Source organism: Cavia porcellus, unplaced genomic scaffold (genome assembly GCF_034190915.1).
Source record: "Cavia porcellus strain 051 isolate PalLab524CR breed Dunkin Hartley unplaced genomic scaffold, mCavPor4.1 scaffold_2, whole genome shotgun sequence".
NCBI classification, from domain to species: domain Eukaryota; kingdom Metazoa; phylum Chordata; class Mammalia; order Rodentia; family Caviidae; genus Cavia; species Cavia porcellus.
This window is the reverse complement of record NW_026947485.1, coordinates 149413016-149433013: the sequence shown is the minus strand read 5'-3', so window position 1 is coordinate 149433013 and position 19998 is coordinate 149413016.

Genomic DNA, 19998 nt, shown 5'->3' with positions numbered 1-19998 from the left:
AAAACCCTAACACTAACCCTAACCCTAAAACTAACACTAACCCTAACCTTAACCCAAGCTATAAACCTAACCCTGAACCTAACTTTAATTCCTAACACTAACCCTAACACTACGCATTAAACTAACGCTAACACTGACCATAATATGTAAACATAACCCTAACCCTAAACCAACCATAACACTAACCGTACCCGAACCATACCCCTAAACTGAACCCTAACCCATTCCTCTAAACCTAAACCTATCCCTAAACCTACCCGTAACACTCACCCTAACCCTAACGCTAACACTAACCCATTTCTCTAAAACTAAACCTAACCCTATCCCTAACCTTAACCCTAACCCTAACGCTTTCCCTAACACCAAACCCCTAACCCTAACCCTAACACTAACCCTAACCCTAAACCTAAACCTAAATTTTAACCCTAATTGTAATCCTAATCTCATCCATAACCTCTATGCCTAAACCTAACCCTAAAGATAAACCCAAACAATAACCCTAAACATAAGGCTAACCTCTAAACATAACCCTAACCCTAACCTTAACCCTAACCTAACCCTAATCCTAACCATAACGGTAACCCTAACCCTAACCCTAACATTTAAAGCTAACCCTAAACCTTACTATAACCCTAACCCCAACAATAACACTAAACCAACTTTGAACCCTAAAACTAACCCTAACCCTAAACCTAAACCTAACACTAACCCTAACCCTCAACCTAAACCTAACCCTAAATCCTAACCCTAAGCCTAACATGATTCCAAACCCTAAACCTAACCATAAACCTAAACCTTACCCTAAACCTAACCGTAACCATAACCCTAACCCTCTCCCTAACACCAAACCCCAACGCTAGGCATAAATCTAACCCTAAAACTAACACTAAACCTTACCCTAACACTGAGCCTAAGCCTAACCCTAAAACTAATCGTAACCCTAATGCTAACCATGACAGGTAGCCTAATCTTAATCCTCTCCTAACAACAAACCCTAACCAAAATCCTAACACTAACCCTAACCCTAACTGTAACCATAAACCTAGCATACCCCTAACCCTAACTTCTAATCCTAAACCTAAACCTAAGCCTAACCCAAACCCAAACCCTAACCATAACCATAACCATAACCCTAAACCCAACATTAATCCCTAACCCTAACTCTAACCCTACCGCTACCCCTTAAACTAACCCTAAAACTGACTGTAATACCTAACCCTAACCATAACCCTAACACTAGCATAACCTTAACCCTAACCATAAGCCTAACCCACACCTATAACACTTACCTTAAAACTAACCCTAACAATAACCCTAATCCTACCATCATCCAAACCCAAAACCTAAGCATTAATGATAACTCTAACACTAAGCCTAACCATAAACTCTAAGCCTAACCCTAACCCTAACACTAACACCAAACTCTAACACTAAACCTAACGCTAAATATTAACCATAACCATAACCCTAATCCTAACCGTAACCCTAACCCTAAACCTAATTGTAACCCTAACACTAACCATAACCCAAACCCTAAACCTAAGCCTCTGCCTAAAACCTAACCCCTAACCCTAACCCTAACACTAACTCTAACACTAACCCTAACCCAAACTGTAACTCTAGCCCTAACACTAACCCTAAAACTAAACCTAAGTTTAAACCCTAAACCTAACCCTAACATTAACCATAACGTCTAAGCCTAACCCTAACCCTAACCTTAAACACAAATGTAACCCTAAACCTAATGCTAACCCCTAACCATAACCTTAACCCTAACCTTGACCCTAAACTCTAACCATAACCCTAAGCCTAACCCTAAAATGTAACCCTAACCCAAACTATAACTCTAACCCTAGCCCTACCCCTAACCCTAAAACTAAACCAACTTCTAACCCTAACAGTAGCCCTAATCCGAAACCTAAACCTAAACCTAACCCTAACGGTAAACCTAACCCTAACCCTAACCCTAACCGTAACCCTAAACCTAACCCTAACATCTAACCCTAAACCTAACTCTATCTCTAACCCTAACCCTGACCCGAACACTAAAAAAACTTCTAACCCTTACACTAACCCTAACCCTAAACCTAAACATAACCCTAACCCTAAACATAACCCTAAATCCTAACCCTAAACTTAACACTATTCCTAAACCTAACCATAACTGTAAACCTAAGCCTTACCCTAAACCTAACCCTAACCCAAACCCTAACCCTATCCCTAACACCTAAACCTAACCCGAACCCTAAATTGATGGTAAAACTAACACTAAACCTAACCCTAACCCTAACCCTCAGCCTAACCCTAAAACTAACCACAACCCTAATGCAAAATGTAACCTGAAGACTAATCTTAACCCTCTCCCAAACAAGTAACCCCTAAGCCTAAACCTAACACTAACCCTAACCCTAGCTGTAAACATAAACCTAACAGTACCACTAACCCTAACTTCCAAAACTAACCCTTAACCTAACCCTAACCCTTACCATAATCATAACCCTAAACTTAACATTAATTCCTAGCCCTAACCCTATAAGTATCCCTTAAACTAGCATTAACCCTTACTGTAATACCTAACCCTAACCCTAATCCTAGCATAATCCAGCCCTAACCCTAAACATAACCCTAAGCCTATCGCTAACCCTAAACCTTATGCTAACCTGTACCTTTAACCCTAAGCCTAAAGCTAACCTTAACTTTAACTCTAAGACTAACCCTAACCTCTTACAGTAATCTTAAACCTAAACATATCCCTACCCTAACCCTAAACCTAACACTAAAGCTAACTTCTAACTCTAACACCAACCCCAACCCTAAAACTCAACCTAACCCTAACATTAATCATAAACCTAACCCTAACCCTAACCCTAACCCATAACCCTATACCTCACACCTAACCCCTAACACTAACTATAACCTTAACCATAACAATACATCTAATGAAAACCCTAACCCTAATCCTAAACTAATTGTAAACCCTAACCTTAACTATAACCCAAGGCTAACCCTAAACCTAACTCTAACACTAACTCTAACCCTAACAATAACCCTAACTCTAACACTAACCCTAACACTAACCTCTAGACCTAACCATATCCCTAACCATAACCCTAACCCTAAAATTAACCAGTAACCCTAATCTTAAACCTTACCATATCCCTAACCCTAACACTAACCCAAACCCTGAACCTAAGCTTTAACAATAAACCTAAAACTAACCATAACCTCTAAGCCTAAACCTAACTCTAACTCTAACCCTAACTCTAACCATAAACCAAACGCTAACCACCAACCATAACCCTAACCCTAACCATAACCCTAAACCGAACACTAACCCTAACCATAAACATAACCATAAACCTAAGCTTTAACACTAAACCTAACACTAACCATAACCTCTAACCCTAAACCTAACCCTAAATTCTAACTGTAATACTAATTCAAACCCTAACCCTAACCTTAACCCTAAAGTTAAACCTAAACCTAAACCTAACCCTAACTCTAACCCTAAACCCTAACTCTAACTCTAACACTATACCTAACCCTAACACTAAATTGAACCCTCACCCTAAACCTAACCCTCTCGAAACAACAAACCCTAACCCTAACCTTAACTCTAAAACTAACCCTAAACCTAACCCTAACCCTAATCCTAACCATAAACCTAATCATAACCCTAACCATAACCGTCACACAAAGCCTAACCCTAACCCTCTCCCTAATAGCTAAACCCTAACCCTAACCTTAATCATAACCCAAACACTAAGCATAACCCTAACCCTAAACATAAAAATAACCTCTAACCATAACTCTAACCCTAACCCTAACACTAACCCTAACCCGAACCCAACCTAACTTCTAACCCTAATTTTAACACTAACCCTAAACCTAATCCTAACACTAAAATTAACCTCTAAAACTAAACCTAGCACTAACTGTAATCCTAAACCTAAACCTAACCACTAACTCTTGTCCTACCCTTATCCTAACTGTCACCCTAACTCTAACACTTAACCGAATGTTAACATCTAACCATAACTCTAACACTAAACCTAACCCTAAACTCTAACCGTAACACTGACCATAACCTTAACCCTAACACTAACACTAACCACTAACCCTGACCCTAACCATAACCCTAACCATAACCCTAACCATCAACCTAGCCCTAACCCTAACCTCTAACATTAACCCTAACACTAACCCTATCCATAACCATAACCCTAAACTTAACACTAAACCTAACTTGTAACCCTAATCCTAACCTAACACTAAACCTTAAACTAACCCTAACACTAACCATAACATTGACCTAACCATAAGCCTATCTCTAAATGATAATCCTAACCATAATCCTAACCCTACCATAATCCTAACCCTAACACTAACCCTAACCCTAACCCATTACCATATCCCTAACACCTAACACTTAAACCTAACCATAACCCTAAACCTACATCTAACACAAAACCTAACCCTAACCCTAAACCTAACCGTAACCCTAATGTTAACCTAAATGTAATCCTAACCCTAACCATAACACTAAGCCTAACCCTAAACCTAACCCTAACTCTAATCCTAACCCTAATCCTTACACCAACCCTATCCCTAACCCTAACCTTAAAACTAACCACTAAAGCTAACCCTTACCCTATCCGTAACCCTAACACTAACCCTAACCATAACCACTAAGCCTAATCCTAACCGTAACCCTAACGCTAATCCTAACCTTAAAACAAATGCTAACCTAAAACCATAACCCTAAGACTAATCATAATCCTAAACCTAGCCCTAACACTAACCGTAACACTAACCCTAAACCTAATCCTAAATTCTAACTGTAACACTAATTCTAACCCTAACAATAACACTAACACTAACCCTAAACCTAACCTTAAACTTAAACCTAAACCTAAACCTAATCCCAAAATGAAACCATATCCCTAACGCTACCCCTAACCCTAACTTCTATTCCTAACCCTAACAATAACCATAACCATAACCCTAAACCAGACCTAACATTAATCCCTTAACCAAAACCTAACTCTAACACTTAAACTAACCCTAAGCCTGACGGAAATACCTAACCCTAATTCTAACTCTAACCCTAGCATAACTGTAACCATAAATCTAACACTAAACCTAACCCTAACCCTAAGCTCTAACACTAACCCTAACCTTAAACCTATCCCTAACCCTAACCCTAAACGTAACACTAAGACTAACTTCTAACCATAACCCTCACCCTAAACCTTAACCTAACCCTATCCCTAACCATAACACTAACCCAAACCCTAAACCTAACCCTAAACTCTAACCCTAAATTAACCCTAACCCTAACCATAATCTTAACCCTAACCAATAACACTATCCATAACAACTTACTGCTAAACCTAAGCCTAACCCTAACCCTAAACCTAACACTAAATCTAATGCAAACCCTAAGACTAACCCTAACCCAAACCCTAACACTAACCTAGTTGTAACCCTAATACTAACCGTAAACCTAAGCCTAACCCTAACCCTAACCATAACTCTAAGCCTAACCTTAACCCTCACACTAACCCTAACCTAGCACTAACCCTAAACCTAACCGTAACCCTAACGTCAACCTAAATGTAATCCTAACCCTAACCATAACACTAAGCCTAACCCTAAACCTAACCTTAATTCTTACCTTAACCCTAATCCTTACACTAACCATATCCCTAACCCTAAACCTAAAACTAACCACTAAAGCTAACCGTAACCCATACCCTATCCATGACCCTAACCCTAACCATAACCATAACCACTAAGCCTAATCCTAACACTAAACCTAACACTAAATCTAGCCCTAAAACAAACGCTAACCTCTAACCATAACCCTAACACTAACAATAACACTAAACCTAGCCCTAACACTTACCATAACCCTAACCCTAAACCTAAATCTAAATTCTAACTGTAACACTAATTCTAACCTTAACCCTAAACCTAACACTAGCCCTAACCCTAAACTTAAACCTAAACCTCACCATAACCCTAACCCTAACCCTAACCCCAAACCGAACACTAACCCTAACCCAAACCTTAACCCTAACCCTAACCATAAACCTAAGCTTTTACCCTAACCCTAATGGAAACCTAACACTAACCTCTACCCATAACCCTAACCCTAAACTCTATCCGTAACACTAACAGTAACCCTAAAACTATCTCTAACATTTAACCCTAAACCTAAAACTAACCCTAAACCTAAACCTATCCTAATTCTAACCCCAACCCTAACCAGAACCTGAAGCCTAACCGTAAACCAAACCCTAACAGTAACACTAACCCTAAACCCTAATCCTAAAGCTAACACTATCCCTAAGCCTAACCCTAAACTTTAACTTAAGCCTGACAGTATCCCTAACCCTAACCCTATTCCTAAGACCTAACCCCTAACCCAAACGCTAAATCTAACCCTAATACTAACACTAAACCAAACCCTAACCCGAACCCTAAGCCTAACCCTAAACCTAATTGTAACCCTAACACTAACCATAACCTGAAGCCTAACCCTAACACTCTTCCTAACACCTAACTCCTAACACTAAACCTACCCCTAACCCTACCCCTTAAACTAAAACTAACACTGTCTATAATACCGAACCCTAAACCTAAACATAACCCTAGCATAAACCTAGCCCTAACCCTAACCTTAACCCTAACCTTAACTCTAACCCTAACCCTAACACATACCTCTAACCCTAGCCCGAACCCTAACCCTAAACATAACACTAACCCTAACCTCTAACACTAACCCTAACCCTAATCCTATCCCTAACCATAACCCTAAACCTAACACTAAACCTAACTTGGAACCCTAATCCTAACCTAACACTAAACATCAACATAACCGTAACCATAACACTAACACTACCCCTAAGCCTAACCGTAAATGCTAACCCTGACCATAATCCTAACCATAAACCTAACCTTAACACTAAACCTAATGCTAACACTAACCCTAACACATACCTCTAACCTTAACACTAACCCTAAACCTAAACATAACACTAAGCCTAACCTATAACACTAAACCTAACCCTAAACCTCTCCCTAACCCAAACCCTAAACCTAACACTAAACCTAACCTGTAACCCTAATCCTAACCTAAGACTAAACCTCAACCTAACCCTAACCCTAAACATAACATTGACCTAACCATAAGCCTAACCCTAAATGCTAACCTTAACCATAATCCTAACCCTACCATAACCCTATCCCTAACCCTAACCCTAACCCTAACCCATAACCGTATCCCTAACACCTAACACTTAAACCTAACCGTAACCCTAACCCTACATCTAATGCAAAACCTAACTCTAACCCTAAACCTAACCGTAACCCTAACGTTAACCTAAATGTAATCCGAAACCTAAACATAACACTAAGCCTTACCCTAACCCAAAATCTAACTCTAACCCTAATACTTACACTAACCCTATCTCTAAGCCTAACCCAAAAACTGACCACTAAAGCTAACCCTAACCGTAACCATAACCCTAAACCTAAAGCTTATAACTAACCCTAATCCTAACCCTTACCCTATCTGTAACCCTAAACCCTAACTCTAAACATAACCACTAAGCCTAATCCTAACCCTAACCCTAACTCTAATGCTAAAACAAACGCTAACATCTAAGCATAACCCTAACACTAAACATAACTCTAAACCTAGGCCTAACACTAACCATAACACTAACCCTAAACCTAACCTTAAATTCTAACTGTAACACTAATTCTAACCCTAACCCTAACAGTAACCCTAACCCTAAACTCAAACCTAAACCTAACCCTAACCCTGACACTATACATAATCCTAACCCTAACCATAAATCGAACCCTAACCCTAACCCTAACCCTATCGAAACACCTAATCCCTAACACTAACCCTAACCTTAACTCTAAAACTAACCCTAAATCTAAACCTAACCCTAACCCTAAACCTGATCATAACCCTAGTCATAACCATCACACAAAGTCTAACACTAACCCTCTCCCTAACAGCTAACCCTAAACCTAACCTTAATCATAACCCAAACACTAAGGGTAATCCTAACCCTAAAACTAAGCCTAAACTCTAACCATAACTCTAACCCTAACCCTAACCCTAACCCAAACCGAACCTAACCCTTAAACCTAATGTTAACACTAACCATAACCCTAACCCTAACACTAAAACTAACCTCTAAAACTATCCCTAGCACTAACTGTAATCCTAAGCCTAAACCTAACCACTTACACTTGTCCTACCCTTACTCTAACCCTCACCCTAACTCTAACACTTAACTGAATTCTAACATCTAATCTTAACCCTAAACTCTAACTGTAACACTGACCATAACCCTAACCCTAACACTAAGACTAAACTCTAAACCAAACCCTAATCATAACCCTAACCCTAACCCTAACTCTAATGATAACCCAACCTTAAATCTAACATTAATCCCTTATCCTATCCCTATCTATTAAACTAACCCTAACCCTCACTGTAATACCTAACCCTAACCCTAGCATAACCCTAATGCTAACCCTAACCCTAACCCTGACACTAACTGTAACCCTACCACATACATCTAACCCTATCCCAAAACCTAACCCTAAACATAACACTAACCTCTAAAACTAGCCCTAACTCTAAAACTATCCCCAACCCTAACACTAAAAATAACATTATACCTAATTTCGAGCTCTAACCCTAAAACTAAACCTAAACCTCAACCTAACCCTAACACTAACAATAACACTAACCCTCATACTAACCCTAACTCTTAACTCTAACCATAACACTGAGCCTAACCCTAACCCTAACCTAATTGTAACCCTAACCCAAATCCTAACTTAATTGTAACCCTAACCCTAACCATAACCCTAACCCTCACCCTAACCCTAACACTAACACTAACCATAACCTCTATGCCTAACCATAACCCTAGCCTTCACCCTAAGTCTAACCCTAAACAAAACGCTAACCTCTAACCATAACCCTAGCCCTAACCCTAACCCTAACACTAAAATTAACACTAACCCTAACACTAACCCTAACCCCAATACTAACCATAACCTCTATGCCTAACCATAACCCTACCCTTCACCCTAAATCTAATCCTAAACAAAACACTAACCTCTAACCATAACCCTAGCCCTAACCCTACCCTAACACTAAAATTAACCCTAATATTAACCCTAACACTAACCCTAAACCCAATCTTAAGCTTTAACACTAACCCTAAACCTAAACTTATCCCTAACATCTAACCCTAACACTAACCCTAACCCTAAGCTTAAACCTAAGCTTTAACCCTGACCCTAAACCAAACTAAGGCTAACCGCTAACCATTACGCTAACCCTAATATTAAACTTAAACTCTAACTGTAACACTAACCCTAGACTTAAAACTATCCCTAATATCTAACCCTAACCCAAACCTAATCATAACTCTAACACTCACCATAACCCAAAGTCTAAACGTAACCCTAACCCTTACCCTAACCCTAACACTAACCCTAAACACTCACCCTTAAGCTAACACTATACCTAAACCTAATCATAACTGTAAACCTAACCCTAAAACTACCCTAAACTGAACCCTATCCCTAACATGTAACCCCTATCCATATCGGTAAACCAAACCGTAACCCTAACCCTAACCCTAACACTAACCCTAAATCCTAACCCTAAAACTAACTCTAACCCTAACCCTACACCAAAAGCTTACCCTAAGCCTAACACTAACTTCTAACCCTAACCCTAACCCTAACCATAATGCTAAACTAAACCCTAACCCTAACCCTAACATCTAATGGTAACCGTAACACTAACCCTAACCATAACCCTAACCGTAACCATAATCTCTAACCCTAATTGTAACCCTGACCATAACCCTAACGTAACCCTACACCTTAAATTAACACTTGGCCTGAGTTTTTTTCCTATCCCTAACCCTAACCCAACACATAGCATAACCAAAAACATAACCCTAACCCTAACGCTACCCCTAACCCATACCTCTAAACATAACCATAACCATAACCCTAACCATAACCAAATGCCTAACCATAACCCTTTCCCTAACCCTAACCCTAACGCTAATCCTAACACTAAACCTAACCCTAACGTTAACACTAACACTAAAACTAACCCTAACACTAACCTCTAAACCTAACCCTTACAGTAACTCAAACCCTAAAAATAACCAGTAAACCTAATCTTAAACCTTACCCTATCCCTGACACTAACCCTAACCCTGAAGCTGAGTTTTAACCCTAAACCGAACACTAACCATAACCTCTAAGCCTAAACCTAACCCAAACTCTAACCCTAACTCTAACACTAAATCAACCGCTAACTGCCAACCATAACCCTAACCCTAACCATAACACTTAACCGAACACTAACTCTAACCCTAACCCTAACCAGAATCCTAAGCTTTAACCCTAACACTAATTGAAACCTAATGCTAACTTACAACCATAACCCTAACCCTAACCATAACCCTAACTCTAAGCTCTAACCTTAACACTAACACTAACCCTAAAACTATCCCTAACATCAAACCCTAAACCTAACCCTAAACCTAACCCTAACCTAAATGTACCCCTAAACCTAACCATAACCCAAAGCCTAACCGTAACCCAAACCCTAATCGTAACACTAACCCTAAACCCTAACACTAAAGCTAACAGTATCCCTAAGCATAACCCTAACCGTCAACTTAACCCTATTCCTAACCCTATCCCTAACACTTAAGCCCTAACCCAAATGCTAAATCTAACCCAAAATTAACACTAAACCTAACCCTAACACTATCCCTAACTCTAAGCTTAACCGTAAACCTAATCCTAACACTAACACTAACGGTAACATGAAGCCTAACCTTAACACTCTCCTTAACACCTAACCCCTAACACTAACCCAAACAATAAACGTAACCATAACCCTAAACCTACCCCTAACACTAACGTCTAATCATAACCCTAACCCTAACCATACCCATAACTCTAACCCTAAACCTAACATTAATCCCTCACCCTAACCCTAACCCTACCCCTTAAACTAAAGCTAACCCTGTATATAATACCTAACCCTAAACCTAAACATAAGCCTAGCATAACCCTAACCCTAGCCCTAACCTTAATGCTAAACCTAATGCTAACCCTAACCCTAACACGTACCTCTGACCCTAACCCTAAATATAACACTAACCCTAACCTCTAACACTAACACTAAACCTAAAACTTTCCCTAACCCTAACCCTAAACCTAAACCTAATCAAAACCCTAACCATAACCATCACACAAAGCCTAACCCTAACCCTCTACCTAACAGCTAACCCTAAACCTAATCGTAACCCTAACCGTAACCATCACACAAAGCCAATCCTAACCATCTCCCTAACAGCTAACCCCTAACACTAACCTTAATCATAACCCAAACACTAAGCGTAACTCTAACCCTAACCCTAAACCTAACCTCTAACCATAACCCTAACCCTAACCCTAAACCTAACCTTAATCCAACCTGACCCATAACCCTAATGCTAGCACTAACGATAGGCCTAATCCTAACACTAAAACTAACCTCTAAAACTAACCCTAGGACTAACCGTAATGCTAACACTAAACCTAACAACTAACCCTTGTCCTAACACTTAGCCTAACACTAACCCTAAACCTAACCCTAACCCTAAACTCTAACTATAACACTGACCCTAACCCTAACCCTAACACTAACAATAACCTCTAACACTAACTCTAACCATAAACCTTACCCTAACCATAACCATAACCAAAAACCTAAATCTAACATTCATCCCTTACCCTAACACTAACCCTACCACTTAAACTAACCCTAAAATTAACTGTAATACCTAACCCTGACCTGAACACTAACCCTAGCATAACACTAACCCACACATTAACACTGACCATAAGACTAACCCTAACCCAACACATACCTCTAACCCTATCCCTAAACCTAACCCTAAATGTAACACTAACCCTAACCTCTACCACTAACCCTAATGCTAAACATATACCTAAACATAACACTAAACCTAACACTATACCTAACTTCAAACACTAAAACTAAAACTAACCCTAAACCTCACCTACATAACGCTAACCATAACACTAACCCTCACACTAACCCTAACCCTAAACGCTAACCCTAAACATAACCATAACCCTAACCCTAACCCTAACCCTAACCCTAAATCTCACCTAATTGTAACCCTAACCCTAACCCTAACCCTAAAACTAACCATAACCTCTATGTCTAAACATAACCCTAACCTTCACCCTAAAGCAAACGCTAAACTCTAAACATAACCCTAACCCTAACCCTAACAGAAAAATTAACTCTAAACCTAAACCTAACACTAACCCTAACCCCAAACTTTAGCTTTATCACCAACACTAAACCTAAACCTATCCCTAATATCTAGCCCTAAACCTAACCCTAACCCTAACCCAAACCCTAAACCTAAGCTTTAACCCTAACCCTAAACCAAACCGAATGCTAACTGCTAACCATAACTCTAAACCTAAACCTAACACTAACCCTAAATTTAAACTCTAACCCTAACCCTTACACTAACACTAACCTTTACCTAACCCTAACCCTAAACTTAACACTAATCCTAACTTCTAACCCAAACACTAAACCTAACACTAACACTAAACCTCAACTTAATCCTAACCCTAACCTTAACCCTAACCCTAACAATAACCATGACTCAAAGCCTAAACGTAACCCTGTCCCTAACTCTAACTTTAACTCTAATCCTAACCCTAAACCTAACCCTAACCAAAACCTAAACCTAACTCTAAACATAACCCTAATCCTAACAGAACACTAACCCTAAACCTAACACTAACACTAACCACTAAACCTAACCCAAACCCTAACCGTAACGCTAACCATAAACCTAAGCCTTAACCCTAACCATAACCTCTAAGCCTAACCCTAACCCTAATGCTAACCCCAAACTCTAACTCTAACCCTAACTCTAAACCTAACCCTAACCCTAAGCGTAACCGTAACCATCACCCTAAGCTTTATCCCTAACACTAACGCTAACCCTAACCATAACTTCTAAGCCTAAACCTAACCCTAACTCTAAGCCAAATGCTAACCCTAAATCTAAACCTATCCCTAACCCTAAGCCTAACCCTACCACTATCCATAACCCTAAAACTAACCATAACACTATCACTAACACTAACTCTAACCCTAAACCTAACCCTATCCTAACACATAACCCCTAAACCGAACCCTAAACCTAACCCTGAAACTAACCGTAAACTTAACACTAACCCACAAAACCTAACCCTAACCCTAAGCCTAAACCAATAACCCTATAACCTAGGCCTACACCAATAACCCTAACCCTAAACCTAATCATAACCCTAAACCTAACCATAAACCGAAGGCTAACCCAACACTTTCCTAACACCTAACACCTAAAACCTAACGCTAACCCTAAACCTAGGCCTAAACCTAACCCTAACTGTAAGCCAAACCCTAAACTTAACCGTAACCTTAACACTAAATTCTAATCATAAACATAACCCTAACCCTAACCCTAAACATATACCTAACCCCAAACCTAGTATCTAACCCTGAACCTAATTCTAACACAAACCCTAACCCTAATCCTTAACCTAAACTCTAACCCAAACCCTAAACCAAATCCGATAACTAACCCTAAACCTAAACCTAAACCAAAGCCTAACCCTAACACAAAACCACAACCTAAACCTAACCCTAACAATAACACTAACACTATCCCTAACCCTAAATGCTAAACCTAACTCTAACCCTAACAGTAAGCCTAACCCTAACCATAACAATAACCCTAAACCTACCCTTACACTTATCCCCTAAACCTAACCCTAACTCTAACCCTAAAACTAACCGTAAACCTAAACCTAACCCTAACTCTAACACTAACCCTAATACTATCCTTTACATTTAACCCCTAACCCCAACCCTAAAACTAACCCTAAAACTAACTGTAAACCTATACCTAAACCTAACCCTAACCCTAACCGTAACCCTAATCCAAAACATAACCCTAACCCGAAATTCTAATCCTAACACTAACCCTAACCATAACCCTAACCTTATCCCTAAATTCTAACCCAAAACTTACCCCAAACGTAACACTAAACCTAACACTAACCCTAAATATAACACTAGCCCTAAACCTAACATTAATCCCTAACTCTAACCCTAACCCTACCCCTTAAACAAACCCTAAACCTGTCATTAATACCTAACCCTAACTCTAACACTACCATAACCCCAACCGTAAAACTAACCCTAAACCTAACCCTAACCCTAATGCTAACTTCTAACCATAACCCTAACCCTAACACTAACCCTAAACCTAAACCTAAACTCTAATGGTAACCAAAACACTAATGCTTCCCCTAATCCTAATTCTAAACTCTAACCTTAACCCTAACACTAACCCTAAACCTAAGCGTAAACTTAACCCTAACGGTAACACGAAGCCTACACCTAACACTCTCCCTAACACCTAACCTCTAACCCTAACCCTAACACTAACACTAATCCTTACGCCAGCCCTAAACCTAAACATAACCCATACCTCTAATCCTAACCCTAATGCTAACCCTAACACTAACCCTAACATCTAACACTAACCCTAACCCTAAACCTATCCCTATCTGTATCCATAAACCCAACATTAAACCTAACTTCTAACCCTAAGCCTACCTCTAACCCTAAAAACCCTTAACATAACCCTAACCCTCACCATAACCGTAACCCAAAGCCTAACCGAGATCCTAACCCTAACCCTAAACCTAAACCTAATTCTATCCTTAACCCTAACACTAACCTTAAACCTAAACATAACTCTAATCTAACGCTAACCCTAACACCAACTTAAGCATAACACTAACACTAACCTCTAACCCTAATCCTAACCCTAACTGTGACGCTAAACCTAAACCTAAGCTTTAACCCTAACACTATCACTCACCCTAACCATAACCTCTAAGCATAACCCTAACACTAACCCTAACACTAAATTCTAAACCGAAACCTAACCTAAAACTAACAATAACCGTAAACCTAAGCATAGCCCTAAACTCTAACCCTAAAACTAACATAAACCTAACCTTAACCCTAGCCATAAACCTAACACTAAACAGAACATTATTCGCTAACCCTAACCCTAACCCTAACAATTAAACTACCACTAACACTGACAGTAATACGTAACCCTAACCCTAAAGTTAAATCTTCCATAACCCTATACCAAACCCTAACCCTAACCCTAACCCATACCTCGAACAGTAACCCTAACCCTAACACTAAAACTAAGGCTAATCCTAAACCTAACCATAACCTTAACCCTAAACCCTAACCCTAACGCTAACCGATACCTTTAACCCTAAAACTAAACCTAACCCTTACTTTAACCATAAACCTAACTCTAAACCTAACATTAATCTCTAACCCTAACTCTAACCCTAACCTAAACCTAAAATTAACACTAAAACAAACTTCTAAACCTAACGTTAATAATAAACTTTAACTCTAACCCTAACCATAACCCTAACCCTAACCCTAACACTAAACCTAACGGTAAACTCTAACCATAACACTAACACTAACACTATCCTTAACACTAACACCTAACACCTAACCCTAACCCTAAACCTACCCCTAACCCTAACACTAACTATAACCCTATCCCTAACCCTAACCCTAACACTAACACTAAACTCTAATCTTAACCTTAGCGCTAACCGTAATCCTAACCCTAAACTTAACCACTAACCCTAACCCTAACACTATCCCTAAACCTAACACTAACCCTAAACCTAACACTAACCCTAACACTTTTCCTAACACCTGACACCTAAACTTAACCCTAACTCTAAAATTAACTCTAAATCTAACCATAAACCTAACCCTAAATTTAACACTAAACCTAATTGTAACCGTAACCCTAACCCTAAACCAAAGCCTAACTTTAACCCTCTTCTTAACACCTAACCTTTAATCCTAACCCTAATCATAACCCTAACCCTAAACTTAACCCTAACCCTAACACAAACCCTAAACCTAACCTAAACTTAAACGTAAACTATAACCCTAAACCTAATCCTAACCATAACCTTAACCCTAACAATAACCCTAAACCCTAACTCTAAACCTAACATCATCCCTAAAACTAACACTAACCGTAAACCTAACCCTAACCCTAAACCTATCTCTAACACCTAACCCCTAACCCTAACGCTAAACCTAACTCTAAAACTAACAATAAAACTAACGCTAACACTAACACTAACCCTAAGCCTTACCCTAAATCTAATCGTAACCCTAACCCTAACCGTAATCCGAAGCCTAAGCTTAACCCTCTACCTAACACCTAAATCCTAACCCTAAACCTAACTGTAACCATAAACATTACCCTACCAATAATCCTAACTTCTAATCCTAGCCCTAACCCTAAACCTAACCATAACCCTAACCCTAAGCCTAACATTAATCCCTTACCCTAACACAAACTCTACGCCTTAAACTAACTCAAAGCCTGACTGTAATACTTAACCCTAACCCTAACACTAACCCTGACATTAATAACTGACCCCTAATACTAATGATAACCCTACCTCTAAATTTAACACTAAACCTAAATCTAACCATAACACTAACAATAAACCTAAGCCTAAAACTAATCGTAACCCAAAATCTAACTGTAACCGGAAGCCTAATCCAATCCCTCTCCCTAACACCTAACCCCTAAATCTAACCCTAAACGTAGCCCTAACCCTAACCTTAAACGTAACCCTATCCCCAACCATAAATTGTAATCCTAAACCTAACCCTAAACCTAAACTTAAACCTAAACCTAACCCTCAAACCTAAACTCTAACCCAAAACCTAACCCTAACGCTAACCCTAACACTAACACTATCCCTAACCCTAAATCCAACACTAAACCTAAGAATATCCTTAACCATGAACCTTACCCTAAACCTAAATGTAACCCTAACCCTAACCCTAGTGCTAACTCTATCCCTAATACCCTACCCTTAACACTAACCCTAACCCTAACCCGAAGCCTAACCATAACCCTCTTCCTAAAACTTAACATTTAACCCTAAACCTAACCCTAACCATAACCATAACCATAACCCTAAACATAAACCTAACTCTAACCTTAAATTTAATCCTAACCCTAACAATAACCATAATCCTAAACGTAACCATACCCATAAATTTAACCTAAACCTAACTGTAACACTAACACTAACCATAAATCTAACCCTAACCCTGAATTCTAACCCAACCCTAACACTAACACTAACCCTAAACCTAAACTTGAACACTAAACATAACCCTTTTCCAACCTAAACTCTAAACCTAAGCCTAACGCTAACTCGAAACCTAACGCAAACACTAAACCTAACTGTAACCCTAACCCTAAACCTCAACCTAATGCTAACCCTAACAATAACCCTAACTCTAAACCTAACTCTAACACTATCCCTACACCAAAACCTACCACTAAACCTAACACTATCCCTAACTCTAAACCTAACCCTAACCTTAATAATAACCCTAACGCTAACCCTAACGCTAACCCTAACACCTAACACATAAAACTAAACCTAACCTTAAAACAAACCATAACCATAACCCTAAACCTAACCCTAAATCAAATGGTAACCCTAAACTTAACCGTAACACTAAGCCTAACCATAACCATCTCCCTAACACTATCCCATAACCCTAACTCTAAACCAAACCCTAACCCTAACCCTAACCCTAACTGTAACCGTAACCCTAAACCTAAGCCTAACCCTTAATTCAAATCCTAACCATAACCCTAACACTAAAACTTAACCTAACCCTAAACCTAAACTCTAACCCTAAACCTAACACTAAACCTAACTCCTAACCATAACCCTAAACCTAACCTAATCATAACCCTAAACCTAACCATTACACGAAGGCTAACCCTAACCTTTTCCCTAACACTTAACCCCTAACACTAAACCTAAACCTAGCCCTAAACCTAAACTTAACCGTAACTCTAACCCTAACATTAACCCTAAACTTAATCCTAAATTCTAATCATAAACATAACCCTAACCCTAACACTAACCTTAAACATAGACCTAAACCTAAACCTAATATCTAACCCTGAACCTAACCCTAACACAAACCCTAAATCTAACGCTAACCCTAAACTCTAACCCAAACCCTAACCCTAATCCGAAAACTAACCCTAAAACTAACCATAAAGCAAAGCCTAACCCTAACACTAAACCTCAACCTAAACCTAACACTAACACTAACGCTAACCCTAACCCTAAACGCTAACCCTAACCCTATCCCTAACCCTAACCTTAACCCTAAACCTAACACTATCCCTAACCCTAAACCTACCACTAACATTAAACCTAACCCTAACCCTAACACTAACTCTATGCCTAACACCTAAACCCTAACCCTAACCCTAACACTAACACTAATCCTAATCCTAACCCTAACCCTAAACCTAATCCTAACCCAAAATCTACCTGTAACCTGAAGCCTAACCAAAACCCTCTGACTAACACCTAATGCTTAACCGTATCCATAAACCTATCACTAACCATAACCAAAAGGGTAACCTTAACCCTAACCCTAACCCTAAATCTAACCATAAAACTAACCCTAACCCTAACCCTAAACCTAAGTTTTAACACTAACCATAACCCTAACCTTAAGCATAACCTCTAACACTAACCATAACCCTAACCCTAAACACAAACTCTAACCCTAAACCTAGTGCTAACTTCTAACCCTAACCCTAACCCTAAGCATAACCCTAACTCTAACACAAACCCTAACCATAAACTCTAACCATAACACAAACCCTAATCCTAACCTTAACCTTAGCTCTAATGTATAACCCTAACCCTAAATAAAACCCTAACCCTAACACTAAACCACCTTCTAACCCTAACACTAATCCTAACCCTAAACCTAAACCTAACCCTAATCCTAACCCTAACCATAAACCTAACCCTAAACCCTAATCGTAAAACTAACATTATTCCTAAACTTAAACCTAAGCGTAAACCTAACCCTTGCCCTAAACCTAACTCTAATCCTAACTTTATGCCTATTCCTAACATCTAACCTGAACCCAAATCCTAAACCTAACCCTAAAACTAACACTAAACCTAAACCTAACCCTAATCCTAACCCTAACCCTAAACTTAATTGTAACCGTAATGGTAATTGTAACCCAAGCCTAAACTTAACCCTCAGCCTAACAACTAACCCCTAACCCTAAAACTAATCCTAACCCTAAACCTAACTGGAACCATAATCCTAAACCTACCACTAAGCCTAACATCTAATCCTAACACTAACACTAACCCTAACCCTAACACTAACCATAACCATAACCCAAAAACTAACATTAATCCCAAACCCTAACCCTAACCCTACCCCTTAAACTAACCCTAAACCGGACTGTAATACCTATCCCTAACCTTAACCATAACCATAGTATAACCCTAACCCTAACACTAACCCTAACCATAATCATAACCCTAACCCATACCTCTAAACCTAACTCAAAGACTAACCTAACCCTAACACTAACCCTAACCCTAACCCTAACCATAACCATAACCCTAAGCCTAAACCTAACGCTAACCCCAAACACTAACACTAAACTTAACCCTTATTTCTAACCATAACCCTAACTCTAATCCTAACCCTAACCAAAGCCTAAAGCCTAACCCTAACTCTAACACTAACACTATCTGTAACCCTTAACCTAACTGTAAACTTAACCCTAACCATAACACTAACCCTAACCCTAACCCTAAACTTAAGCTTTAACCCTAACCCTAACCTTAACCATAACCTCTAAGCCTAACCCTAACCCTAAACTAACCATAACACTAACCCTAAGT